At 46.8% G+C, this 12229-nt stretch overlaps 8 non-coding genes across 8 annotated transcripts; all 8 read right to left on the bottom strand.

The window, feature by feature from the left end:
• Nucleotides 1-295: 295 nt before the first annotated feature.
• On the bottom strand, nucleotides 296-368 carry Trnak-cuu (transfer RNA lysine (anticodon CUU)). Its single transcript has one exon. It is a non-coding gene; the product is annotated as a tRNA-Lys (tRNA).
• A 1447-nt stretch (nucleotides 369-1815) lies between these two features.
• On the bottom strand, nucleotides 1816-1889 carry Trnak-cuu (transfer RNA lysine (anticodon CUU)). The gene has a single exon. It is a non-coding gene; the product is annotated as a tRNA-Lys (tRNA).
• A 1425-nt stretch (nucleotides 1890-3314) lies between these two features.
• On the bottom strand, nucleotides 3315-3387 carry Trnak-cuu (transfer RNA lysine (anticodon CUU)). Its single transcript has one exon. It is a non-coding gene; the product is annotated as a tRNA-Lys (tRNA).
• Nucleotides 3388-4840: 1453 nt separating this feature from the next.
• Trnak-cuu (transfer RNA lysine (anticodon CUU)) lies at nucleotides 4841-4914 on the bottom strand. Its single transcript has one exon. It is a non-coding gene; the product is annotated as a tRNA-Lys (tRNA).
• Nucleotides 4915-6338: 1424 nt separating this feature from the next.
• Nucleotides 6339-6411, bottom strand: Trnak-cuu (transfer RNA lysine (anticodon CUU)). Its single transcript has one exon. It is a non-coding gene; the product is annotated as a tRNA-Lys (tRNA).
• A 1444-nt stretch (nucleotides 6412-7855) lies between these two features.
• Nucleotides 7856-7928, bottom strand: Trnak-cuu (transfer RNA lysine (anticodon CUU)). The gene has a single exon. It is a non-coding gene; the product is annotated as a tRNA-Lys (tRNA).
• Nucleotides 7929-9374: 1446 nt separating this feature from the next.
• Nucleotides 9375-9448, bottom strand: Trnak-cuu (transfer RNA lysine (anticodon CUU)). The gene has a single exon. It is a non-coding gene; the product is annotated as a tRNA-Lys (tRNA).
• Nucleotides 9449-10873: 1425 nt separating this feature from the next.
• Nucleotides 10874-10946, bottom strand: Trnak-cuu (transfer RNA lysine (anticodon CUU)). Its single transcript has one exon. It is a non-coding gene; the product is annotated as a tRNA-Lys (tRNA).
• Nucleotides 10947-12229: the final 1283 nt, after the last annotated feature.

Genomic DNA, 12229 nt, shown 5'->3' on the forward strand with positions numbered 1-12229 from the left:
TGGATCATCAGACTTCAGCTGACAACACTTCATATTACCGACTAATATTTGCAGCTATGGCGACCCATTACTGCTTGGCTACACATCTGACACGTAACCGATGTCCTCTCCAAACAACAACACTTGCATTTCAGAACATGTCTTTCACACATGTCTACAAAATCACCTTCACCTTCAAATACAGTTTCCTTGCGACTGACAGAGACGTAGGCAAAGTTTAAAGTTGCTATTTCCATTACATCACGTTAATCAGAAAAACGGTAATTTACATCTGCAGCGGAAGAAAATTCCGTTCCTCCCAGCGTGGGGCTCGAACCCACAACGCTGAGATTAAGAGTCTCATGCTCTACCGACTGAGCTAGCCGGGCTGCTTAGGAGAATACTTGCCGGGCAGCACGTCACACAGTACTCGTTTGGGTTGGGTGGTCCCATACAGAATCACTCCATGCTGCCTAACGTTTTCCTAACGTCCCACTCGTCACGTACTTCACTTTTATTTCATAATCATTTCTGAGAGGTAAAGGAATTGCATGACAACCTGCAGAGCTAGTGGCGTCAAAATTAACACTCATACTTGATGTGACTCAAAAGGCGAACGAGTTACTTTCTGACGTTGTTTTAGATGTGCAAGTGCCAGTGGAAACTCGCGGTGACGGCACTCTGCCGACCATTTCGCTAGTTAACACCGGTCTTGTAGTGTGTGTTTCAAGCTCAAGAGCATCTCCAAGCAGAAAATGGTCAACAGCAACATTCAGACGGTTTCGTACTGCTCAAATGCTACATTAAAACGGTATGTTTCTTTTTCAGAACTGATAAAACACGAGCGTGACAGCATTCGAACCTGTAATCTTCAGATCCGAAGTCCGACCCCATATCCATTAGGCCACACAGTCACTGACGACCAAGTGCAACTTGTATATGACTCATCTCGAAACGCTCACACCCCCTGATAATTTGTGTTTTCGTTCTACACAGCCACTGCCCTTGCTCTTTCCCATCCATTCGTTACATTCAACCTCTTACGTGACCGACCAAAGATAGACTGGGAAACAAGACCACACACTTTGTGCATACGGAATCGAAGGCAGGGCGTGGCTCGCCGCATTTGCCACGATGGCTATTTGCTACTTCTGCAGAAGCGGCGGCGGCGACGACGACGACGACGACGACGACGACGACGACCGCGAGAGGCTCTGACATATGTGAGAAATACATCTATAAAATGTAATTCAGACTGCCTCGTCCCACCTTATGCTGTACCGCTTTGGCAAAGGCTTTATCTGTGCCATTCGCCTTAATCACATCTGAGAGTAATTATTAATAAAAGGCATGTCGCTAATTGTTCGTCATCACAGATACTGTTTGCTATACGGCCACGACGCGCAAATGATTTCCAAAATACGGCCTCCTCCTTTGAGGATGGAACTCACGACCCTTGGTTTACTAGTCCTGTGCTCTACCACTGCGCTAAAGAGGCGTGGCCTAGCGGTACTTTTGCGTACTTCGTCCTTACGGTCGTCTGGATCATCAGACTTCAGCCTTCAACACTTCATATTACCGACTAATATTTGCAGCTATGGCGACCCATTACTGCTTGGCCACACATCTGACACATAACCGATGTGCTCTCCAAACAACAACACTTGCGTTTCAGAACATGTCTTTCACACATGTCTACAAAATCACCTTCACCTTCAAATACAGTTTCTTTGCGACTGACAGAGACGTAGGCAAAGTTTAAAGTTGCTATTTCCATTACATCACGTTAATTAGGAAAACGGTAATTTACATCTGGAGCGGAACAAAATTCAGTTCCGCCCAGTGTGGGGCTCGAACCCACGACCCTGAGATTAAGAGTCTCATGCTCTACCGACTGAGCTAGACCGGCCGCTTCAGCGAATATTTGCCGGGAAGCACGTCACACAGTACTCGTTTGGGTTAGGTGGTCCCATACAGAATCTCACCATGCTGCCTAATGTTTTCCTAACGTCACACTCGTCACGTACTTCACTTTTATTTCATAATCATTTCTGAGAGGTAAAGGAATTGCATGACAACCTGCAGAGCTAGTGGCGTCAAAATTAACACTCATACTTGATGTGACTCAAAAGGCGAACGAGTTACTTTCTGACGTTGTTTTAGATGTGCAAGTGCCAGTGGAAACTCGCGGTGACGGCACTCTGCCGACCATTTCGCTAGTTAACACCGGTCTTGTAGTGTGTGTTTCAAGCTCAAGAGCATCTCCAAGCAGAAAATGGTCAACAGCAACATTCAGACGGTTTCGTACTGCTCAAATGCTACATTAAAACGGTATGTTTCTTTTTCAGAACTGTTTAAAACACGAGCGTGACAGCATTCGAACCTGTAATCTTCAGATCCGAAGTCCGACGCCTTATCCATTAGGCCACACAGTCACTGACGACCAAGTGCAACTTGTATATGACTCATCTCGAAACGCTCACACCCCTGATAATTTGTGTTTTCGTTCTACACAGCCGCTGCCCTTGCTCTTTCCCACCCATTCGTCACATTCAACCTCTTACGTGACCGACGAAATATAGACGGGGAAACAAGACCACACACTTTGTGCATACGGAATCGAAGGCAGGGCGTGCCTCGCCGCATTTGCCACGATGGCCATTTGCTACTTCTGCAGAAGCGGCGGCGGCGACGACGACGACCGCGAGGGGCTCTGACATATGTGAGAAATACATCTATAAAATGTAATTCAGACTGCCTCGTCCCACCTTATGCTGTACCGCTTTGGCAAAGGCTTTATCTGCGCCATTCGCCTTAATCACATCTGAGAGTAATTCTTAATAAAAGGCATGTCGCTAATTGTTCGTCATCACAGATACTGTTTGCTATACGGCCACGACGCGCAACTGATTTCCAAAATTCGACCTCTTCCTTTGAGGATGGAACTCACGACCCTTGGTTTACTAGTCCAGTGCTCTACCACTGAGCTAAAGGGGCGCGGCCTAGAGGTACTCTTGCGTACTTCGTCCTTACGGTCGTCTGGAGCATCAGACTTCAGCTGACAACACTTCATATTACCGACTAATATTTGCAGCTATGGCGACCCATTACTGCTTGGCTACACATCTGACACGTAACCGATGTCCTCTCCAAACAACAACACTTGCATTTCAGAACATGTCTTTCACACATGTCTACAAAATCACCTTCACCTTCAAATACAGTTTCCTTGCGACTGACAGAGACGTAGGCAAAGTTTAAAGTTGCTATTTCCATTACATCACGTTAATCAGAAAAACGGTAATTTACATCTGCAGCGGAAGAAAATTCCGTTCCTCCCAGCGTGGGGCTCGAACCCACAACGCTGAGATTAAGAGTCTCATGCTCTACCGACTGAGCTAGCCGGGCTGCTTAGGAGAATACTTGCCGGGCAGCACGTCACACAGTACTCGTTTGGGTTGGGTGGTCCCATACAGAATCACTCCATGCTGCCTAACGTTTTCCTAACGTCCCACTCGTCACGTACTTCACTTTTATTTCATAATCATTTCTGAGAGGTAAAGGAATTGCATGACAACCTGCAGAGCTAGTGGCGTCAAAATTAACACTCATACTTGATGTGACTCAAAAGGCGAACGAGTTACTTTCTGACGTTGTTTTAGATGTGCAAGTGCCAGTGGAAACTCGCGGTGACGGCACTCTGCCGACCATTTCGCTAGTTAACACCGGTCTTGTAGTGTGTGTTTCAAGCTCAAGAGCATCTCCAAGCAGAAAATGGTCAACAGCAACATTCAGACGGTTTCGTACTGCTCAAATGCTACATTAAAACGGTATGTTTCTTTTTCAGAACTGATAAAACACGAGCGTGACAGCATTCGAACCTGTAATCTTCAGATCCGAAGTCCGACCCCATATCCATTAGGCCACACAGTCACTGACGACCAAGTGCAACTTGTATATGACTCATCTCGAAACGCTCACACCCCCTGATAATTTGTGTTTTCGTTCTACACAGCCACTGCCCTTGCTCTTTCCCATCCATTCGTTACATTCAACCTCTTACGTGACCGACCAAAGATAGACTGGGAAACAAGACCACACACTTTGTGCATACGGAATCGAAGGCAGGGCGTGGCTCGCCGCATTTGCCACGATGGCTATTTGCTACTTCTGCAGAAGCGGCGGCGGCGACGACGACGACGACGACGACGACGACGACGACGACGACCGCGAGAGGCTCTGACATATGTGAGAAATACATCTATAAAATGTAATTCAGACTGCCTCGTCCCACCTTATGCTGTACCGCTTTGGCAAAGGCTTTATCTGTGCCATTCGCCTTAATCACATCTGAGAGTAATTATTAATAAAAGGCATGTCGCTAATTGTTCGTCATCACAGATACTGTTTGCTATACGGCCACGACGCGCAAATGATTTCCAAAATACGGCCTCCTCCTTTGAGGATGGAACTCACGACCCTTGGTTTACTAGTCCTGTGCTCTACCACTGCGCTAAAGAGGCGTGGCCTAGCGGTACTTTTGCGTACTTCGTCCTTACGGTCGTCTGGATCATCAGACTTCAGCCTTCAACACTTCATATTACCGACTAATATTTGCAGCTATGGCGACCCATTACTGCTTGGCCACACATCTGACACATAACCGATGTGCTCTCCAAACAACAACACTTGCGTTTCAGAACATGTCTTTCACACATGTCTACAAAATCACCTTCACCTTCAAATACAGTTTCTTTGCGACTGACAGAGACGTAGGCAAAGTTTAAAGTTGCTATTTCCATTACATCACGTTAATTAGGAAAACGGTAATTTACATCTGGAGCGGAACAAAATTCAGTTCCGCCCAGTGTGGGGCTCGAACCCACGACCCTGAGATTAAGAGTCTCACGCTCTACCGACTGAGCTAGACCGGCCGCTTCAGCGAATATTTGCCGGGAAGCACGTCACACAGTACTCGTTTGGGTTAGGTGGTCCCATACAGAATCTCACCATGCTGCCTAATGTTTTCCTAACGTCACACTCGTCACGTACTTCACTTTTATTTCATAATCATTTCTGAGAGGTAAAGGAATTGCATGACAACCTGCAGAGCTAGTGGCGTCAAAATTAACACTCATACTTGATGTGACTCAAAAGGCGAACGAGTTACTTTCTGACGTTGTTTTAGATGTGCAAGTGCCAGTGGAAACTCGCGGTGACGGCACTCTGCCGACCATTTCGCTAGTTAACACCGGTCTTGTAGTGTGTGTTTCAAGCTCAAGAGCATCTCCAAGCAGAAAATGGTCAACAGCAACATTCAGACGGTTTCGTACTGCTCAAATGCTACATTAAAACGGTATGTTTCTTATCAGAACTGTTTAAAACACGAGCGTGACAGCATTCGAACCTGTAATCTTCAGATCCGAAGTCCGACGCCTTATCCATTAGGCCACACAGTCACTGACGACCAAGTGCAACTTGTATATGACTCATCTCGAAACGCTCACACCCCTGATAATTTGTGTTTTCGTTCTACACAGCCGCTGCCCTTGCTCTTTCCCACCCATTCGTCACATTCAACCTCTTACGTGACCGACGAAATATAGACGGGGAAACAAGACCACACACTTTGTGCATACGGAATCGAAGGCAGGGCGTGCCTCGCCGCATTTGCCACGATGGCCATTTGCTACTTCTGCAGAAGCGGCGGCGGCGACGACGACGACCGCGAGGGGCTCTGACATATGTGAGAAATACATCTATAAAATGTAATTCAGACTGCCTCGTCCCACCTTATGCTGTACCGCTTTGGCAAAGGCTTTATCTGCGCCATTCGCCTTAATCACATCTGAGAGTAATTCTTAATAAAAGGCATGTCGCTAATTGTTCGTCATCACAGATACTGTTTGCTATACGGCCACGACGCGCAACTGATTTCCAAAATTCGACCTCTTCCTTTGAGGATGGAACTCACGACCCTTGGTTTACTAGTCCAGTGCTCTACCACTGAGCTAAAGGGGCGCGGCCTAGAGGTACTCTTGCGTACTTCGTCCTTACGGTCGTCTGGAGCATCAGACTTCAGCTGACAACACTTCATATTACCGACTAATATTTGCAGCTATGGCGACCCATTACTGCTTGGCTACACATCTGACACGTAACCGATGTCCTCTCCAAACAACAACACTTGCATTTCAGAACATGTCTTTCACACATGTCTACAAAATCACCTTCACCTTCAAATACAGTTTCCTTGCGACTGACAGAGACGTAGGCAAAGTTTAAAGTTGCTATTTCCATTACATCACGTTAATCAGAAAAACGGTAATTTACATCTGCAGCGGAAGAAAATTCCGTTCCTCCCAGCGTGGGGCTCGAACCCACAACGCTGAGATTAAGAGTCTCATGCTCTACCGACTGAGCTAGCCGGGCTGCTTAGGAGAATACTTGCCGGGCAGCACGTCACACAGTACTCGTTTGGGTTGGGTGGTCCCATACAGAATCACTCCATGCTGCCTAACGTTTTCCTAACGTCCCACTCGTCACGTACTTCACTTTTATTTCATAATCATTTCTGAGAGGTAAAGGAATTGCATGACAACCTGCAGAGCTAGTGGCGTCAAAATTAACACTCATACTTGATGTGACTCAAAAGGCGAACGAGTTACTTTCTGACGTTGTTTTAGATGTGCAAGTGCCAGTGGAAACTCGCGGTGACGGCACTCTGCCGACCATTTCGCTAGTTAACACCGGTCTTGTAGTGTGTGTTTCAAGCTCAAGAGCATCTCCAAGCAGAAAATGGTCAACAGCAACATTCAGACGGTTTCGTACTGCTCAAATGCTACATTAAAACGGTATGTTTCTTTTTCAGAACTGATAAAACACGAGCGTGACAGCATTCGAAACTGTAATCTTCAGATCCGAAGTCCGACGCCATATCCATTAGGCCACACAGTCACTGACGACCAAGTGCAACTTGTATATGACTCATCTCGAAACGCTCACACCCCCTGATAATTTGTGTTTTCGTTCTACACAGCCACTGCCCTTGCTCTTTCCCATCCATTCGTTACATTCAACCTCTTACGTGACCGACCAAAGATAGACTGGGAAACAAGACCACACACTTTGTGCATACGGAATCGAAGGCAGGGCGTGGCTCGCCGCATTTGCCACGATGGCTATTTGCTACTTCTGCAGAAGCGGCGGCGACGACGACGACGACGACGACGACGACGACGACCGCGAGAGGCTCTGACATATGTGAGAAATACATCTATAAAATGTAATTCAGACTGCCTCGTCCCACCTTATGCTGTACCGCTTTGGCAAAGGCTTTATCTGTGCCATTCGCCTTAATCACATCTGAGAGTAATTATTAATAAAAGGCATGTCGCTAATTGTTCGTCATCACAGATACTGTTTGCTATACGGCCACGACGCGCAACTGATTTCCAAAATTCGACCTCTTCCTTTGAGGATGGAACTCACGACCCTTGGTTTACTAGTCCAGTGCTCTACCACTGAGCTAAAGGGGCGCGGCCTAGAGGTACTCTTGCGTACTTCGTCCTTACGGTCGTCTGGAGCATCAGACTTCAGCTGACAACACTTCATATTACCGACTAATATTTGCAGCTATGGCGACCCATTACTGCTTGGCTACACATCTGACACGTAACCGATGTCCTCTCCAAACAACAACACTTGCATTTCAGAACATGTCTTTCACACATGTCTACAAAATCACCTTCACCTTCAAATACAGTTTCCTTGCGACTGACAGAGACGTAGGCAAAGTTTAAAGTTGCTATTTCCATTACATCACGTTAATCAGAAAAACGGTAATTTACATCTGCAGCGGAAGAAAATTCCGTTCCTCCCAGCGTGGGGCTCGAACCCACAACGCTGAGATTAAGAGTCTCATGCTCTACCGACTGAGCTAGCCGGGCTGCTTAGGAGAATACTTGCCGGGCAGCACGTCACACAGTACTCGTTTGGGTTGGGTGGTCCCATACAGAATCACTCCATGCTGCCTAACGTTTTCCTAACGTCCCACTCGTCACGTACTTCACTTTTATTTCATAATCATTTCTGAGAGGTAAAGGAATTGCATGACAACCTGCAGAGCTAGTGGCGTCAAAATTAACACTCATACTTGATGTGACTCAAAAGGCGAACGAGTTACTTTCTGACGTTGTTTTAGATGTGCAAGTGCCAGTGGAAACTCGCGGTGACGGCACTCTGCCGACCATTTCGCTAGTTAACACCGGTCTTGTAGTGTGTGTTTCAAGCTCAAGAGCATCTCCAAGCAGAAAATGGTCAACAGCAACATTCAGACGGTTTCGTACTGCTCAAATGCTACATTAAAACGGTATGTTTCTTTTCAGAACTGATAAAACACGAGCGTGACAGCATTCGAACCTGTAATCTTCAGATCCGAAGTCCGACCCCATATCCATTAGGCCACACAGTCACTGACGACCAAGTGCAACTTGTATATGACTCATCTCGAAACGCTCACACCCCCTGATAATTTGTGTTTTCGTTCTACACAGCCACTGCCCTTGCTCTTTCCCATCCATTCGTTACATTCAACCTCTTACGTGACCGACCAAAGATAGACTGGGAAACAAGACCACACACTTTGTGCATACGGAATCGAAGGCAGGGCGTGGCTCGCCGCATTTGCCACGATGGCTATTTGCTACTTCTGCAGAAGCGGCGGCGGCGACGACGACGACGACGACGACGACGACGACGACCGCGAGAGGCTCTGACATATGTGAGAAATACATCTATAAAATGTAATTCAGACTGCCTCGTCCCACCTTATGCTGTACCGCTTTGGCAAAGGCTTTATCTGTGCCATTCGCCTTAATCACATCTGAGAGTAATTATTAATAAAAGGCATGTCGCTAATTGTTCGTCATCACAGATACTGTTTGCTATACGGCCACGACGCGCAAATGATTTCCAAAATACGGCCTCCTCCTTTGAGGATGGAACTCACGACCCTTGGTTTACTAGTCCTGTGCTCTACCACTGCGCTAAAGAGGCGTGGCCTAGCGGTACTTTTGCGTACTTCGTCCTTACGGTCGTCTGGATCATCAGACTTCAGCCTTCAACACTTCATATTACCGACTAATATTTGCAGCTATGGCGACCCATTACTGCTTGGCCACACATCTGACACATAACCGATGTGCTCTCCAAACAACAACACTTGCGTTTCAGAACATGTCTTTCACACATGTCTACAAAATCACCTTCACCTTCAAATACAGTTTCTTTGCGACTGACAGAGACGTAGGCAAAGTTTAAAGTTGCTATTTCCATTACATCACGTTAATTAGGAAAACGGTAATTTACATCTGGAGCGGAACAAAATTCAGTTCCGCCCAGTGTGGGGCTCGAACCCACGACCCTGAGATTAAGAGTCTCATGCTCTACCGACTGAGCTAGACCGGCCGCTTCAGCGAATATTTGCCGGGAAGCACGTCACACAGTACTCGTTTGGGTTAGGTGGTCCCATACAGAATCTCACCATGCTGCCTAATGTTTTCCTAACGTCACACTCGTCACGTACTTCACTTTTATTTCATAATCATTTCTGAGAGGTAAAGGAATTGCATGACAACCTGCAGAGCTAGTGGCGTCAAAATTAACACTCATACTTGATGTGACTCAAAAGGCGAACGAGTTACTTTCTGACGTTGTTTTAGATGTGCAAGTGCCAGTGGAAACTCGCGGTGACGGCACTCTGCCGACCATTTCGCTAGTTAACACCGGTCTTGTAGTGTGTGTTTCAAGCTCAAGAGCATCTCCAAGCAGAAAATGGTCAACAGCAACATTCAGACGGTTTCGTACTGCTCAAATGCTACATTAAAACGGTATGTTTCTTTTTCAGAACTGTTTAAAACACGAGCGTGACAGCATTCGAACCTGTAATCTTCAGATCCGAAGTCCGACGCCTTATCCATTAGGCCACACAGTCACTGACGACCAAGTGCAACTTGTATATGACTCATCTCGAAACGCTCACACCCCTGATAATTTGTGTTTTCGTTCTACACAGCCGCTGCCCTTGCTCTTTCCCACCCATTCGTCACATTCAACCTCTTACGTGACCGACGAAATATAGACGGGGAAACAAGACCACACACTTTGTGCATACGGAATCGAAGGCAGGGCGTGCCTCGCCGCATTTGCCACGATGGCCATTTGCTACTTCTGCAGAAGCGGCTGGGGCGACGACGACGACCGCGAGGGGCTCTGACATATGTGAGAAATACATCTATAAAATGTAATTCAGACTGCCTCGTCCCACCTTATGCTGTACCGCTTTGGCAAAGGCTTTATCTGCGCCATTCGCCTTAATCACATCTGAGAGTAATTATTAATAAAAGGCATGTCGCTAATTGTTCGTCATCACAGATACTGTTTGCTATACGGCCACGACGCGCAACTGATTTCCAAAATTCGACCTCTTCCTTTGAGGATGGAACTCACGACCCTTGGTTTACTAGTCCAGTGCTCTAACACTGAGCTAAAGAGGCGCGGCCTAGAGGTACTCTTGCGTACTTCGTCCTTACGGTCGTCTGGAGCATCAGACTTCAGCTGACAACACTTCATATTACCGACTAATATTTGCAGCTATGGCGACCCATTACTGCTTGGCTACACATCTGACACGTAACCGATGTCCTCTCCAAACAACAACACTTGCATTTCAGAACATGTCTTTCACACATGTCTACAAAATCACCTTCACCTTCAAATACAGTTTCCTTGCGACTGACAGAGACGTAGGCAAAGTTTAAAGTTGCTATTTCCATTACATCACGTTAATCAGAAAAACGGTAATTTACATCTGCAGCGGAAGAAAATTCCGTTCCTCCCAGCGTGGGGCTCGAACCCACAACGCTGAGATTAAGAGTCTCATGCTCTACCGACTGAGCTAGCCGGGCTGCTTAGGAGAATACTTGCCGGGCAGCACGTCACACAGTACTCGTTTGGGTTGGGTGGTCCCATACAGAATCACTCCATGCTGCCTAACGTTTTCCTAACGTCCCACTCGTCACGTACTTCACTTTTATTTCATAATCATTTCTGAGAGGTAAAGGAATTGCATGACAACCTGCAGAGCTAGTGGCGTCAAAATTAACACTCATACTTGATGTGACTCAAAAGGCGAACGAGTTACTTTCTGACGTTGTTTTAGATGTGCAAGTGCCAGTGGAAACTCGCGGTGACGGCACTCTGCCGACCATTTCGCTAGTTAACACCGGTCTTGTAGTGTGTGTTTCAAGCTCAAGAGCATCTCCAAGCAGAAAATGGTCAACAGCAACATTCAGACGGTTTCGTACTGCTCAAATGCTACATTAAAACGGTATGTTTCTTTTTCAGAACTGATAAAACACGAGCGTGACAGCATTCGAAACTGTAATCTTCAGATCCGAAGTCCGACGCCATATCCATTAGGCCACACAGTCACTGACGACCAAGTGCAACTTGTATATGACTCATCTCGAAACGCTCACACCCCCTGATAATTTGTGTTTTCGTTCTACACAGCCACTGCCCTTGCTCTTTCCCATCCATTCGTTACATTCAACCTCTTACGTGACCGACCAAAGATAGACTGGGAAACAAGACCACACACTTTGTGCATACGGAATCGAAGGCAGGGCGTGGCTCGCCGCATTTGCCACGATGGCTATTTGCTACTTCTGCAGAAGCGGCGGCGGCGACGACGACGACGACGACGACGACGACGACGACCGCGAGAGGCTCTGACATATGTGAGAAATACATCTATAAAATGTAATTCAGACTGCCTCGTCCCACCTTATGCTGTACCGCTTTGGCAAAGGCTTTATCTGTGCCATTCGCCTTAATCACATCTGAGAGTAATTATTAATAAAAGGCATGTCGCTAATTGTTCGTCATCACAGATACTGTTTGCTATACGGCCACGACGCGCAAATGATTTCCAAAATACGGCCTCCTCCTTTGAGGATGGAACTCACGACCCTTGGTTTACTAGTCCTGTGCTCTACCACTGCGCTAAAGAGGCGTGGCCTAGCGGTACTTTTGCGTACTTCGTCCTTACGGTCGTCTGGATCATCAGACTTCAGCCTTCAACACTTCATATTACCGACTAATATTTGCAGCTATGGCGACCCATTACTGCTTGGCCACACATCTGACACATAACCGATGTGCTCTCCAAACAACAACACTTGCGTTT

Source organism: Schistocerca gregaria, chromosome 8 (genome assembly GCF_023897955.1).
Source record: "Schistocerca gregaria isolate iqSchGreg1 chromosome 8, iqSchGreg1.2, whole genome shotgun sequence".
Taxonomy (NCBI): domain Eukaryota; kingdom Metazoa; phylum Arthropoda; class Insecta; order Orthoptera; family Acrididae; genus Schistocerca; species Schistocerca gregaria.